Consider the following 15,128-nt stretch of genomic DNA (forward strand, 5'->3'; position numbering starts at 1 on the left):
GTTGGTGTCCCCTAAATATCTCCACTCCTGATGTCCCCTGAAGCTCTCCATTGCTGGTGTCCCCTGAAACTCTCCATTGCTGGTGTCCCCTGAAGCTCTCCAGTGTTGGTGTCCCCTAAAGGTCCCTATTGTTGATGTCCCCTAAAGGTCCCTATTGCTGGTGTCCCCTGAAACTCTCCATTGCTGGTGTCCCCTGAAGGTCCCTATTGCTGGTGTCCCCTGAAGCTCTCCATTGCTGGTGTCCCCTGAAGCTCTCCATTGCTGGTGTCCCCTAAAGGTCCCTATTGCTGGTGTCCCCTGAAGCTCTCCGTTGTTGGTGTCCCCTGAAGCTCTCCATTGCTGGTGTCCCCTAAAGGTCCCTATTGCTGGTGTCCCCTGAAGCTCTGCAGTGCTGGCTGCTCCAGACGGCCCCCCAGGCCCTTGGCTCCCCCCAGCTGACCTTCCCTTGGTGCCCCTGTGCCCTCACAGGCTCGTGGGGGTCTTTGGGTAGGAAATGACCTTAAAGCTGCTCCTGTTCCCATATCCCAGGGTGCTCCAGGCCCCTTCCGAGCCGGGCCCCTCCCAGGGATGGAGCAGCCACAGCTTCTCTGGGAAGCTCCTCAGAGAATGGACGTGGGCTCATCAGTGGTGGCAGCGAGGCAGGGGAGGCTCCTGGAGGACTTTTCCTGGGAAGGACTGCTGGAATGGCAGCCACGTGTGTCCCCAGCCCTGTGCAGACACGTCCCCGGTGTCACTGGGGCTCTCGTGGCTGCTGGGCTTTGTCCCAGAGGCTGGAGGTGATGGCAGAGGGCAGGCGTGGGAGCACAGCCCTGCTGTGGCTGACGTTTCCCACCCTCAGAGCAAAGGCAGGATTGTTTTTCTCCCCAAAGCCAGGAGCTCCTGTGTGGGAGGGCCCTGGAGAACACAGGGAAGGCCACCAAAGAAGGCTGAGCCCTTGGAGCAGCAGGTGGGAATGTCCCAGGACTGGAGGGAATTGGAAAAAACCATTAAAGTGTCGTTGCTTTGAAGATTTGTGTGGAGGATGAAAGGCCCTAAATCTGTTTGGGTTGGGAAGAAGCCGCTGAAGGGTGGGGTTTGACACGGGGCAGGAGCAGCTCCAGGGGTGCACAGATAAATCAGAACAAGGAGCTGACAGGGAATTGTGGCTGGAACTAATAAAGGGCTCCTCGGGGGGAAATAAATTCATAGAGAGAAAACGAGCTCCAGGTATGAGGGCAATTGGAGAAAAGGAGAGCTGATGTGTTGACAAACTTCCTTGCAGCAAAATAACACCCAGCAACAAAATTGTTCCTTTAATATTGAGGCAATGAAACTGCCTGAAGGGGTTTTTTTTTTACTTTTTTTTTTTTTTAAAGTAATTTTTTTAATTTAACCTACAAAGCCATGAAATAAAGGTGTGTCTCCAGCTGAATTTCCCTGGAGATTTATTCTTATTTAATTAATTTATTTTTTAGGTGTCACAGCTCAGCAGCGCAGGATTTTTGGAAAAAAAAAATGGGTGGCAGAGATCTTTAACTAAAGGATGATCTTTAACAAAAGGATGATCTTTAACAAAAGGATGATCTTTAACAAAAGGATGTCTCCAACCCCCTGATTCCAGACCTTCAAATATAACAGGGATATTTTACAGATCCCTGTAAGGTTTTTTTCCCCCTGTATAATTCCTGGAGATACAAATTTCCTGCCTTGGCCTGCAGTTCTCCCAGCTGGGAATGGATGGCACAGGAAACATCGGGGTGGGCGGGAGGGACCTGGAAATCCATGGAAAGCACCCTTGGGTGCTGGCTGTGCCTCAGTTTCCCCCGCTGAGAAAGGTCCTGCTCATCTTCCCAGAGCAGACTGAAAGCTCTGGGGCAACAAATGCTGGGAATTCCCCTGCTCTTCATCCAAGCTGCACAAGGGGAAAGATGAATCCACATTTGGAGCCCTCCATGGAATTAGAGACCAGGGAAGCCAAGAAATGGCAGTTCCTGTTGCCTGAGCCTCTTTCCTGATTTAATTAAAGTGTCCTGGGGGATTTAATTAAATTAAATGTCCCCAAAAACCAGTTTGCAGCCAAGGTTTGCTGGGATAATGTCCCCATAGCGTTGGGCCTGTGCTGTCCATGCCTTGGGGTGCCTGTTCCTGGGTTTGGGGGAGCTGAATCCAAGGATCCACGTGTGCTCCTGGAGCTGTGGCAGCCAGCAAAGAGCTGGGACAGAGCTGAGGAGGCACCAGGAGTGAGGGACAGTGCCCAGGAGATGGGAACAGGCAGGATGATACACGATGGAGGGACAAAAATTCCGTTTTATATCAACAGCTTTTTCCAACACCTTCTGAGAGTGATTCCCTGCCTCCCTCTGCAGCCAGGGAATAGCTCTGGGGTGTGCAGCTGGAGGATCCCACCCTGCTCTCCCAGTTTTTCTGCAGGAGCTGGCATCACTGTGACCCTCAGAGTGACAGGGACACACACAGGTCACAGAGGCACCGTGGTGGGTGGAGGTGCGTTTGGCCTTGGCTGCCTCATTCCTTCTATCCCAGAATTGTGGAATGGTTGGGATTAAAGCTCACCCAATTCCAAGGGCAGCTCCCACTCCACATGGTGCCAGCACCAGCAGGGACCTCTCCAGGGACTGTCACAACATCAGGTGACAAATCCTGCAGCCTCCAGAGCAGCCCCAAAATGAGTGACAGCAATCAAAGGCACAGAGCCCCGTGCCAGCAGCAAATCCTCGGGATGCTGCAATATTCCAGGAGCGTGGTGTGCTCCACTTTGGAGCTGTTTCCTGGCTGCTTTGGTCAGCACCTCCCTGAGGCTGGCTCTGCGTTTCAGGGAGGTCATTTCTGCTCTGACCTGCCCGGGAGAAGCAGGAGCCTCATCCCTTGGCCTTCACAGAGCTCCAAAAATCAGGTCTGGGCACCTCAGGAATCCGGGAGGTTTGTGGGGCAATGAGCTGCTGCTGCACGTTGGATCTGGGAGCAAAAAGGCACCGGCTCAGCTAAAAGACAAAGGAAATGTCTGCAGGGGCCGTGGTGCCTGTGCCAGCAGCAGCTGAAGCTCCTGGGATTTCAGCCCTGCCAGGCTCTGGGAGCTGGGGAATATTCCAAACACACCCGGGGCCTGTGAGGACCTGAAGGAGATTCCTGCTGGCCTCAGCTTCCAGCAGCCAAAAGGCACCAGGGCAAAAATTGCTTTTGCTGGTCACAGTTTTTTTCCCTTGAGGAGGAACATTTGGGGATGGAGAAATCCTTTTGTCCCCTTGTTTATCTTTTTCTTCGTGTACCTTTAATATTTTCTAGGAAAAAATCCAGAAGCTTGGTATTACCTAAACCCAGCAGCCCCTGGAATCCTTCTGGGGAGGATGAAGCTGAAGGTTTTGAGATTCCATAAATCCTCCTGGCACAGCTCCCTGCCCAGCCCCTGTGCCCTGCAGTCCCTGGGATGTGGGCACAGCTGGGCACAGCTGGAGCAAGGCAAAAACCACCAGGGACACCAAAAGCTGTGCTGTGGTGACTGAAACTGGGCACTGCCACCTTCTCCTGCATGTCTGGAGGCAGCTGGGTCTTGAAATGATATTCCTCAACTGCAGGGCTGAGCTCCCTGCTGGCGTCTGTCTGTCAGTCTGTCTGTCTGTCTGTCTGTCTGTCCACTGCCCTGCTCCTGCTAAATGAGATTTAGCCCTGTGCCAGCACTGGGCTTGCATTAGAGGAAAAAAAATAAAAAAAACCCAACATAATCCACGCTGACAAAGTTGCCTGAAATAGGCTTTTCACAGAGGCACTGGCTGCCCACGATGTAAAGGGTTTAAGCTGTCACATGATGCCTCAGGCTGTGCCATTCCTGCAGGAATCAGCCCTGGACAGCCCATTCCCAGGGGAGGGCAGGGTCCTGGGGAAGCAGCTGCAGGGAAAGGTCTGGGCTCTAAACTGGGGAGTCCTTGCACAGGTAGAGGAGATACTGGCTTCAAAATAAAAAGTGCAGCTCACAGGAGAAACTCACTTAGAGCCACAATAATCCCAGTGTAGGCCAGACCCTCTGAATAATCCAAAATTACTCTTTCTGGTCGTATTTTTCTCTTGAGGAGGATCATTTGGGGATGGAAAATCCTTTTGTCTCCTTGTTTATGTTTGTTTTCTTCAGGTACCTCTGATATTTTCTAGAAAAAAAAAAACAGAAGCCTGGTATTACTTAATTAAAAATCCTGCAAGCCGCAAACCATTCTAACTTTATCTTCCAGGTTTAATTAAAATAAACAAAAATTGAAGCGAAATTTGCCTTTCTCCTAGCACCCCATGGAATTTCTGAGCAGGTGCTATCACTGCTGAGCAAAGGTTGAACAGGTTTTTGTCTGTCTCATTCATGAAAGCAAATCTGAGAGAAGCTCCTGTACCCAAAGCAAACAAGATAAACCCACAAATCCTGCGAAATATTCTCCCTGGGATTTACTTCTCGCTGTGTGGGCCAAATACCATCTGGATTTCTCTCCTGCCCTCCACACAGGAAAATCAGCCTGAAAAAGCACTTTGACACCCTCCTCATTCTGGCCACGGGCTTGCAGCATCCTCAGGGACTGAAGCAAGATCCTGCCAAGGGCCGTTGCACAAGAAAAAACCAGCAGGGATCAGTTGGCTCTGCCTTGTTTTCCCCTGAAATTGCAGAATCTGCTTCCTTCCTTTTATTTTTTATTTTTATTTTGGAGGAAAAGGACCTCCAGCCACGAGGGCAGAGGTGTCTGGGGAATGGGAAGTTGTGCTGCAGAAGAAGATTCCCTGAGGAACAGAATTTATGGCCACTCTTGGATTTTCCCAGCTGCTTGTTGTGGCCTGTTCTCCGCTGGGAAAAAGGCTCCAGCCTGGAGCCTTTGGATGCTGCAGCTCTGTTGATTCATGCAGGGGATTAGACAGGGAAGGATGCTTTCATTTGATTTTTTTTTTCCCTTGGCTTTATGAAATGAATTCCAGCTTTTCTTGTGGCACACACACTGCTTTGTGTGCCACAGCCTCGCAGGCGCCAGGCCTGACCCTGCAAGGATCACTGAGGGCTGAGCTGCTCCCTCCTCATCCCCAAATCCCTGTTGGGGTGGGGATCCATCCCCCTGATGGATATGGGGGGACACCACAAGGACCAAATGGATCTCAGGGGTTGTGTCCAGCCAGGTGTGACAGAAACAGGGCTTGGGCAGGGATGTGGAATTGGAGACAAAGAGGAACGTGGACCAGGATTGGAAAAGGGATTTGATGCTACAAACAGGGAAAGGAAGGTCAGGAGGAGATTCCCTGCTGGCTGTGTGGTTTGGTGGTGGACAGGAGGAAGAAATCCCTGCACACAGAACCCCAAAGGGCTGAGGGGGAGCACTGGGCCACCACCTTTGGATTGCAGCACCTTGGGAAGTGGAAGGCTCTGGATACAGCGGCTCCGAGGCTGGCCCAGCCTGCCTACAGCACCTGGGTGAGGTTTTCACCTGGGGCTCAGGAGATTCGTGAGGATGCAGGCAGAGCTTGGGCTGTGCCTGACTCACTGCCTCTCCCCAGGAAAGATCCAGCAGCCTGAGCAAACCTGCAGGGGATAAAGGTGAGGGATTTGGGAGGAATGAGCCCAGCACCAGCCCATGCCTGCCTCCAGCTGAGCCCTTCTCCAGGCAAGTCTGTGCCTGGGCAGAGCTGCAGCCTCTCCTCACAGCTGCTCTGCGCTTCAGAGCATCACTGGTGGTGATTTTTGTGTGATATTCGTGAATTCTCACTGATTAAACCTCCCTGGAGAGTCTCCAATGGATGTCTCATAGGAGACACGGAGGGACTCATTGCCCTGTGTGGGCAGCTTCTTGATTTCCTTTCCTCCTGAAATATCCGAATTTTTCCACGGAGTGGCATCCCCCAGTGCCACAAGTGAGCAGGAGGTGCCTGTCCCTGAAAGCAGAGGGCAGCTGGCACAGCACAAACACATTCCCTGTGTCCTCCTCTCAGGGAAATTGCAAGGAAAAACAATTGTATAAAATCCAGGGCTGGACTTCAATGATCATTCTGGATTCCCTCCAACCCAGGATATTCTGGGACTTTTCCCAGAACTTTTCCCAGACTTTTCTCAGCCACAATCCCCATCCCAATCCCTCCCAATTTTGAGGCTGCTTGTCCCCAAAATGTGCCAGTTGACCCCGTGGGGAGAGTGAAGCTGTGCCAGGAGCCACCAGAGAGAAACCCCGTTTGCACTCCCAGCAATGGCAGGCAGAGTGCCCAGCAGGGACATGAGTAAATACTGGTTTTCCAGAGGGATGTGATTCCCACCTGCCCCACCAGCGGGATGGATGGCGTGTGCTGGGAGGCTGTTGTTCACGTGGTCATCATGAATCTCCTGTTTCCCCCGCAGGCAGCACAGAATTTCAGCTGTGACGTGTCCCTGCCACCTGGGGCTGGCCCTCCTGGGTGACTCTGTCTTTTCTAAGAACAGAAATGACACCTCAGGTCAGGAAACCGAGGCGCTGATTTTCTGAGAGAACAGGATGGAAACACAGAACTGAAGCTGCACGTTCAAATTGGACGGTTTTCTTCAAACACTGAGTCAGTGATAGAGAGATACGGGACAATCCCCTGCTACATCACGTCTGTAAAAACATCCTGAGATGTGTTCAAGGGTGGATGGGATGTCATCTTTTGAAATTTAAATTGCTGGAGTTTGAATCCATCCAGAGAGTCGTGCAGGAGCAGTGTTGGGGGGAGGTAGAAGACACTCTGTGTTCTGCTGGAAGGAAAAGTTTTATTTACATTTCACTGTCCCTAAGTTGCCACCCATCCCTAGAGGTTCTGCTGAGACTTTGAGGGTTCACAGGGAAGAGGGAGAAAGAGAAAATTCAATATCATTTTAGCCATGGGGAAGAGCTCTGCCATGTTTCCTGCGCTGACCCCACCACAGCAGCTCCTCCTCCTGCAGGTTAATGCCTCAGGAGAACATTCCTGCTCAGGAGAGTGGTTAACACACCCACTTGTACCTTTTTAAGCCTCTGAGAACGAACAAATATTTTCTTTCCTTTTGCAAAACCACAAGGAATCTTGCCAGGGTCATCATTCCCTGGGGTTAAATGCTGAGCAAGATAAGAGATGTGAAGAGTTATCTCTGCTGAGGGGCTCAGGGAACCAGACTGAACCGGAGCAGAACTCACCAAATCTTCCCCAGTGCCTTGCTCTGGCTGGAAAAGCTTCACCAAGTGCCTTGACAGCAGCAGGTAGGGCAGGAAATCCATCATCTTATCCCCAGGGCTGTCACAGCAGCACCACCAGGAAAAGCGATGCCAAGCTCTTGTGGAAAAACCTACTCACCTATCGGGCCAGGGTCAGTGGTTGTTGTGGAGATAAACCAGAACGAATGCCATCAGCAGCGCTGCTGTCAGGGCTGAGGGAGGTAAAAATCAAACACCGAGGGTCAGGGCCTGTCCTTTACCTCCTCAGGTGAGAGCTGGGCACGGCAGGACGGGAGAAATGATCCTCATCCACTCTCTCCACAGAACAGGTTGATTCCCTCCAACCCTCCTTGACACAGCTCTGAAAATGCCACACTCAGCCTCTTCTCACGTCTCGCTGTGCTGGAGCTCAGGGCTCAGGGGTTTTTCAGTGATGTTTAAATGAAACCTTTTTCAGGTAATCTATAAGAAATCCTCCTAACCTTCAGAGCCCAGGTTCCTCAGGCAGTGACAGAGGAAAGAGGCGCTGGGGAACACCTGAATGAGGGCATTTTCTCCTGGATTGCCACAAAATCCAGCGGGACACTCAGCCCTGCCCTGCCCAGCCTCAGTTCTCACTGCCGATCCCAGTATTTCCTTCCCCATCCAAGGGAAACATCTCCAAAATGTTCTCAGCCCGGTGAGGAAGGGTTTGTGCTGGGAACTGAGTGGTGGCTGTGAGATAACTGGATGTCAGTGCGGCATTTAAGGTTATTTTTAAGTGAATTTGTATCTGTTTTGTGAGGGCAAATAGTGCTGAGAACTGTTGCCAGTCCTCTGGAGATACTGTATCCCAAAAAACCAGCCCTGGGCTCCCTGGGGATGGTGTATCCCAAAAAACCAGCCCTGGGCTCTCTGGAGATACTGTATCCCAAAAAACAGCCCTGGGCTCCCTGGGGATGGTGTATCCCAAAAAACCACCCTGGGCTCTCTGGAGACACTGTATCCCAAAAAACCACCCTGGGCTCTCTGGAGACACTGTATCCCAAAAACCAGCCCTGGGCTCCCTGGGGATGGTGTATCCCAAAAAACCACCCTGGGCTCTCTGGAGACACTGTATCCCAAAAAACCACCCTGGGCTCTCTGGAGACACTGTATCCCAAAAACCAGCCCTGGGCTATGCAGGTGCCTCATGGCAGAGAAGGTGTTCTCTGAATGTGCTTGGACACGTTCTCAGCAAAACCATGGGATTAAGAGTGGAAGTACTTTCTCCACCTGAGGATGTCCTGAAGCTGGAGAAACTGAAATACAAAGGGTTTCTCCATCTGAACATGCTTTGCTCACTGGAGAACGCTTCCCTGACGGCTTCCTGGAGCCAGGATATCCTCATCCCTGAATATCCTCATCCCTGAATATCCTCATCCCTGAATCCAGGGCTGTGCCTGGAACATGGGACATCCACATCCCTGAATATCCTCATCCCTGAATATCCACATCCCTGAATATCCACATCCCTGAATATCCTCATCCCTGAATATCCTCATCCCTGAATCCAGGGCTGTGCCTGGGATATCCTCATCCCTGAATATCCTCATCCCTGAATCCAGGACTGTGCCTGGAACATGGGACATCCACATCCCTGAATATCCACATCCCTGAATAGCCACATCCCTGAATATCCTCATCCCTGAATATCCACATCCCTGAATATCCTCATCCCTGAATCCAGGGCTGTCCCTGGAACACAGGACATCCACATCCCTGAATATCTACATCCCTGAATCCAGGGCTGTGCCTGGAACACGGGATATCCACATCCCTGAATATCCTCATCCCTGAATATCCTCATCCCTGAATATCCTCATCCCTGAATCCGGGGCTGTGCCTGGAGCCGAGATATCCTCATCCCTGAATATCCTCATCCCTGAATCCAGGGATGTCCCTGGAGCCGGGACATCCACATCCCTGATATCCGCACCCCTGAATCCAGGGCTGTGCCTGGGACATGGGACATCCACATCCCTGAATATCCACATCCCTGAATCCAGGGCTGTGCCTGGGATATCCCCATCCCTGCTATCCGCACCCCTGGGAGCTGATGCAAGGCTGGGGTGGGTGTTGCAGCAGCAGCAGCAGCAGCAGCGGGCTGCACTGGCGCTGACACCTCGCGGGGCTCCGCAGCCACTGCAGCCTGACTCCACTCCAGCCCGGGTTGCATCAGACTCCGAATTTGAATATCGGGGAGGAAAAATGCTCCTTTGGAAAGGGCAGGGCATTTTGAGGTGTGTTTGGCTGCTTTGCTATCTGAGCAATATGATCTCCCTGGCCAGGATTCACTTCTCACCCTTGTTTTTCTGGGGTTTCCTTTTACTCACTTCATTTCTCTCAGGTTCAGCCAATTATTTCTTTTAGAAATCTCAAAGTGGGTTCAGAAATACAGAGTTAAGCCCCAAATGGTGTCCTCGGACCTTCAAAGCCCAGTTGAGCCAGGGACCTGTGTAATGACACTGGCACTGAAGTGCTTCTGGGTCAGCTTGGGACAAAAATGAGTGGAAAAATATCAAAACTTGTTCATCAGCAAATCGGGAATAAAGCAAAACAAGGCTGGTGACAGGTAAGGAAAAGCAGTTTCAACTGGTATCAGCTGGATCCATCCCTGATATTGTAAGCTCTGCTTGCCCAGGCAAGATTAAGCATCTCTAAAGAAGCTTAGGTAACCTAATTAGTGGTTCACCAGCCTAATTAATGAAGCTCCGGGACAGACATAAAGACAGTGTAAGATTTCTGCTTCCCCATGGCCGTTGTGGTGCTGGCACACAACAGGAGCAGATTGATGGGGGTCAGTGTTCCAGAAAATGTGACAGGAGCTGGACAGAGCCTTTGGGAGCAGCTGCTGGAGCATTTCAATCAGGAGCAGCTTCGGTTCTGGGCTGGTAAATCCTGTCACAGCTCAGTGACACCACGGACACACCCGAGACACCCTCACCGAGGCTGTTCTGATGAGACAATGTCCCCAAAAGCTGCAATTCCTGGTGTCTGATAAAGGACCAGCCAAGGAGGGCAGTGACACGTGCAGAGAAATTTGGCTGCTCCACGAGGAAGTTTGGCTGGAACAGCACGAGAACAGCCTTTCCTCCAAGAGCCCCGTGCTCCTGGGCTTACTCGGATGTGTAAGGGATTGAGTCACCAGAGCCTTTCCCTGAAGGGAATGTCGGGGTTTGGGTGCTTTGGAAGGTGGGGATAAGCCAGTGAACAGCAGGAGCAGAGCTCTCTCATGGAGCAGCTGCTCCTGGTGAACAGCTGAAGGAATTCCACAGGCTCCTTGCTCTGGAGTGGAAGATGCTCCGTGCAGGATCCCAGCACAGTCAGCGTTCCCTCAGCACCCTCAGAGACTCGGTCAGCCTCACACAAACCAGAAAATCTGTATTTCCCTCAATCCATAGCCAGCTAAAACCAGAGATCAGCGAGGGGCGAGTCTCACGTTCCTTTGCTCTGACATTCTTATTTATCTCCCCAATTTTCCTCCCAAAAAGTGCAGAAACCCCAAAGAAATCCTACTGCAATGGCAAAAGTAAGGATTTCCACAGCTCCACGGGGAATTTTTTGGCCTCAAGCCTGACACTTTGCTGATGGATTTAGATGGACGTCCCTTGGGACGTGTATCTGGATAAAGCCACACTTTGTACTTCCCTCGAGGGAAACCTGTGCTTTCCTTGGCTTCCTCTGCTCTTGAGATATTAAAGCACCGATTTCCAAACAGAAAATCCAGGAAGCCAATTCAATGGTTGGGGAGATTTTATCAGCTCCCGGTTATAAATGAGCCTTGAATGGAGCAGCAGCCACCCGCCAGCTCCCGATCCAGCCCCGGCTTCTCCCGGCATAAGCAGGGAATGAGGGGCCTCTGCTGGACTGTCGGCACAGCCAGGAGAAAAACCAAGAATTCCCAACTGTTTTTTCAAAGTGAGCCCTGGTTATGGACATACCTTAGTCCCTCAGCTAGATTTACCTTTGGAGATGAATGACTCTGTCACCAGAGCCTGGAGGGCACATTTTGGGTGGATTTCTCCCTGTTTTATCCGTCTGGAGGAGGAAAATTACAGCTTGAGCCTGGAGACCAAAGGTTATTTTCACTCATTTTGTGAAGTTTTCCTCCATGAAGCTGCTTCCAGTGACAAGAGGAGAGGGAATGACCTCAGGATTCGCCAGGGGAGGTTTAGGTTGGACACCAGGGACTTTTTTTTATGGAAAGGGTTGTCAAGCCCTGGGCAGTTGTGGAGTCCTTACAGCTGGAATTGTGTAAAAACCATGTAGATGTGACACTTGGGGACACGGTTGGTAGTGAATGTGGTGCTGCTTTGATGATCTTAAAGGCCTGCTCCAACTGAAATGATTCCATGATTTTCTGGGGTTTTCACCACACAGCAGTTAAAGAAAATCATTTTTCCTGAGCATCCTGGCACATCCCAGGGCACTCAGAGCCAGGCTCTGCTGGACTTCTCTGACACCCCTGCAATTCCCAGGTGTCAGTGCTGTGAGTTTGTGTTCCCTGGCACTGCTCCCAACTCCTGGGGTGCATCCACCAGCACCATTTGACTGCCCATCCCTGGCAGTGTCCAAAGCCAGGCTGGACAGGGCTTGGAGCAACCTGGGATAGGGGAAGGTGTCCCTGGTCATGGCAGGGGGTGGGATGGGACGGCTTTTAAGATCCCTTCCAACAAAACCATTCCATAAAACACTCCCCACCAGCAGCCCTCTCTGTTTGCAGGGCTTATCTTTATCCTCCTCTTTCCACACAGAGGCAGAACTCTCCAGCACCAGCAATTCCAACCATTGCAAGGCCTTTTGGGTTGATTTAGTTTCCTGTGCTGTCAGCATGTCCTCCCGCTTAATCTGTGGCATTAATTCCTTCCTTGCTACTGGCTTCAGAAAGCATTAACAAGGGAAAAATAAATCAAGTGTTAGAGCACAAAGAAGACTTGTGGGAAAAAGCTTTTGAGCCTTTTCTGAGGCTTTCATGCCTGTTATTCTTTACTTTGCTGATACAGCTGGATTTACCATCCTGTTGAACGAGCATATTCCAGACTATAAAAAAATAACAAAGTCGAACCACGTGGGTTTTGTATAGGTCAGAGCTGGAGAGGGGCTGCCAGAGACAACAGCACAGGACGACTTCAGAGCACGAAATGTGCAAACACAGCCAAAGTGCAGCTCATGTTCCTCCAAACAAAGCAGGGACCAAACCTGAGACAGAAATGAGCGGGGGACAGCTGGGCGTGGGAGCTCTGTGTGTGCGTGTGCCCCAGCTCGGAGCCACAGCTGTCTGACAGCTGTGTGCAGATGTTGGTGAGACTGTGGGAACGTGCACTGGCCTTTCCCATCCTGGGTGATGGGGAGCTTGTGAAAAGGGCTCACCTAAGTGAGCGTTGGAGTTTGAAATCGATGTTTTAGGGCATGTTGGTGCTCTCAGGTCTTTAGTGTCATCTTTACCCTCGTCCTTCTGAGGAAGACTCATCCCTGGAGTCACCATTGTGGACACAGCAACTCAATAATGAGTAGGGATGAATTCCCCAGAGGATTTTCTGCCTTGCTTCATGCTCGTGTCATGCTTTGCATTTTCAAAGTGCTGTACAGAGCTTTGGCTGTCCCCCCATCCTCCTTTCCCACATCCCCTGTGAGAAGCCGGAGTTCAAGAGATCAGAGAACTCACACCAGCACTGTCCTGCCCCACGTGGGAGGCAGCTCCCAGTGACCCCACACATCCCCAACTGCCCCAGAAACACGGAAAATAAAGGGGTGAGAAAGCAATCTGAGCTGTGAACTTACGGAAATAACCATGAATGATGAAGCATCAAAAAGGGGTGAGTGGAGCTGGGTGTGCCGATGGCGAAACACTTCTCGCTCTCTCAGCAGGTGAAGACTTCGAGGGTTCATTTCCTAAAAATGCAGCTTTTTCATTTCAAAGCCTTCCTAAAAAGCGCTGGAAGATGTGGACCCAGAGGAATTGTTGACCTGTAAATACCAGGAGGGGATGTGTTTTTAGCCACTGATGTCTTTTTGAGGTGGAGAAACTTCCGAGAGCCCGTTTGCAGCACCAGGGAACTCGGCAGAGCTCCCACATCTGGGAATTGCAATTGTCCTGTTCCCAGTGCCTCCAAAGTTCCTGCTCCCCTTCCTGCACATAAACACGGACACGCTGCAGCTTGAGCTGGAACCACAATGTTTTCAGAACAAACAGAAACACAAAGTGCTGCTCATGGTGTGCATTGTCTGCGACCTCAAAATAACTTCCCCAGCTCTTCCCTCTGTGCTCCAGGGGCTGTGTTTTTCCCCGATCTCAGGTTCAAGAGTACAAGAGTAGGTGGATGTTCACAGCAAAGGATCCATCCTGCAATCCCATGGCACGTGCTGGGTGTTTGGGATAACTCAGTGGGTGTTGAACTGCACCTTAGTGGAGATCCTCGCTGTTTCAGGGTGGTGAAAATCCCCCAGCTTCTAGGAAATGAGGGGTTTTGTGGGAACTCGGTGAAAAAGATCATGATTTTATTCCTTCAGCTCCGCAAGAAATAATCACAGTGGCAATTTTGTTGTGCACTGGGATGAATTCGCAGCTAAAAGATGTATTTCAACCCCTATTTACACCCTTAGATGTTCAAAGTAGGTGTTTTCCAGGAATTTTTCCCTGGACTCAGCATCTGTGTGAAATACCACGTAAATCATCATTATTCCTTCTCCACTAACTGAGAAAAAGCAGCTGCCTGGCATTGCCTGACAGTGCCTCTACTTCTTTTGGCTCTCCAACGACTGAGGATTTGGAGAGTGGCCTGGACAAACCCCATTGCCAAAGGTCTGAAGCTGGAAATGAAAACGCTTGCACAGAGCCCAAATCCTTGGGGAATTCTGCCCATGGTTTAATTTTATTTTATTTCCTCACAGGGCCTGGCTCATGTCTCAGGTGATGCAATTACAGAATCTCAGGATCACTGAGGTTGGAAAAGAGCTCCAGGATCATCGAATCCAACTTGGGTTTGATCCCCACTTTGTCACCAGCCCAGAGCACTGAGTGTCACATCCCAGCTTTCCTTGGGCACCTCCAGGGATGGCCATTCCAAACCTCCCTGAGCAGCCCCTTCCAGTGTTTAACCACCCTTTCTGTGAAGAAATTCCTCCTAAACAGGTTATAAACAACGAGTCCAATTTCATAAAAAACGCCAATTTTTTGATAAAATTCTGCAAAATAGAATTTCATGGAAAAAAGCCAGAATCAATCAGACAGCACAGCCCCTGGGATCGATGCTGAGTGAACCTCAGATCCCACAGTGTCCCATATCCTCCCTGTTCACAAATTCTTCACACACAGAGCCCAGTTTTATCCAGTTTTTCTTGCTCGAGACAAAAGTTGCCTCACCCCATTGTCCACTCTCTGGGTGTTTCAAATTCATATTTCTTTTCTTTCCCTCTGCTGCTTTGGTGAATGGTTTTTCCAGCAGTGTTGGGGCTCCTGATTAGATTTTTGGGAACTTGGCATCCACATGGCCACAGGTCCGATGTAGATGAGATCCCAATCAGCTGTTATCACCGAGTCCTTGGGAATCCCATCTCAGGAGAAATATCCTTCAGGAGACTCCTTCTTTTATTTTGTAGATGTGGTTCTCCTATTCCTGGAAACGACCATAGTTTTTATTGCAAGGAGGCAGAAGCATTCGATACAGTGTATGTTTTATACAGGGTATTTATCTAAAAAGAATGAATTAACTCCCCAATGATTATAACACCACAGAATCATGGAATATTTAGGGTTGGAAGGGACTGTTGGCTTTTCACAAATATTAACATGAGTACTGTATGTGTAATTACACTGTATTATATTTTATTAATAGGAGTTTAGAAGGGTAATGAATGTGTATTTTCTGATTATACCAGACAGTTAAGACTGGGTGTATTTTGTTGGTTTTTTTTTTTTTTTTTTTTTTTATCTCTTCTTTGTACCATCTAAACCAC

At 50.3% G+C, this 15,128-nt stretch overlaps 1 protein-coding gene across 1 annotated transcript in view; it reads left to right on the top strand.

The window, feature by feature from the left end:
• Positions 1-15,128, top strand: part of LOC136366440 (large neutral amino acids transporter small subunit 1) — a 268,449-nt gene that overhangs the window by 35,022 nt on the left and 218,299 nt on the right. The gene's annotated exons all lie outside the window — the stretch shown is intronic.

Source organism: Sylvia atricapilla, chromosome 12, assembly GCF_009819655.1.
Source record: "Sylvia atricapilla isolate bSylAtr1 chromosome 12, bSylAtr1.pri, whole genome shotgun sequence".
NCBI lineage: Eukaryota > Metazoa > Chordata > Aves > Passeriformes > Sylviidae > Sylvia > Sylvia atricapilla.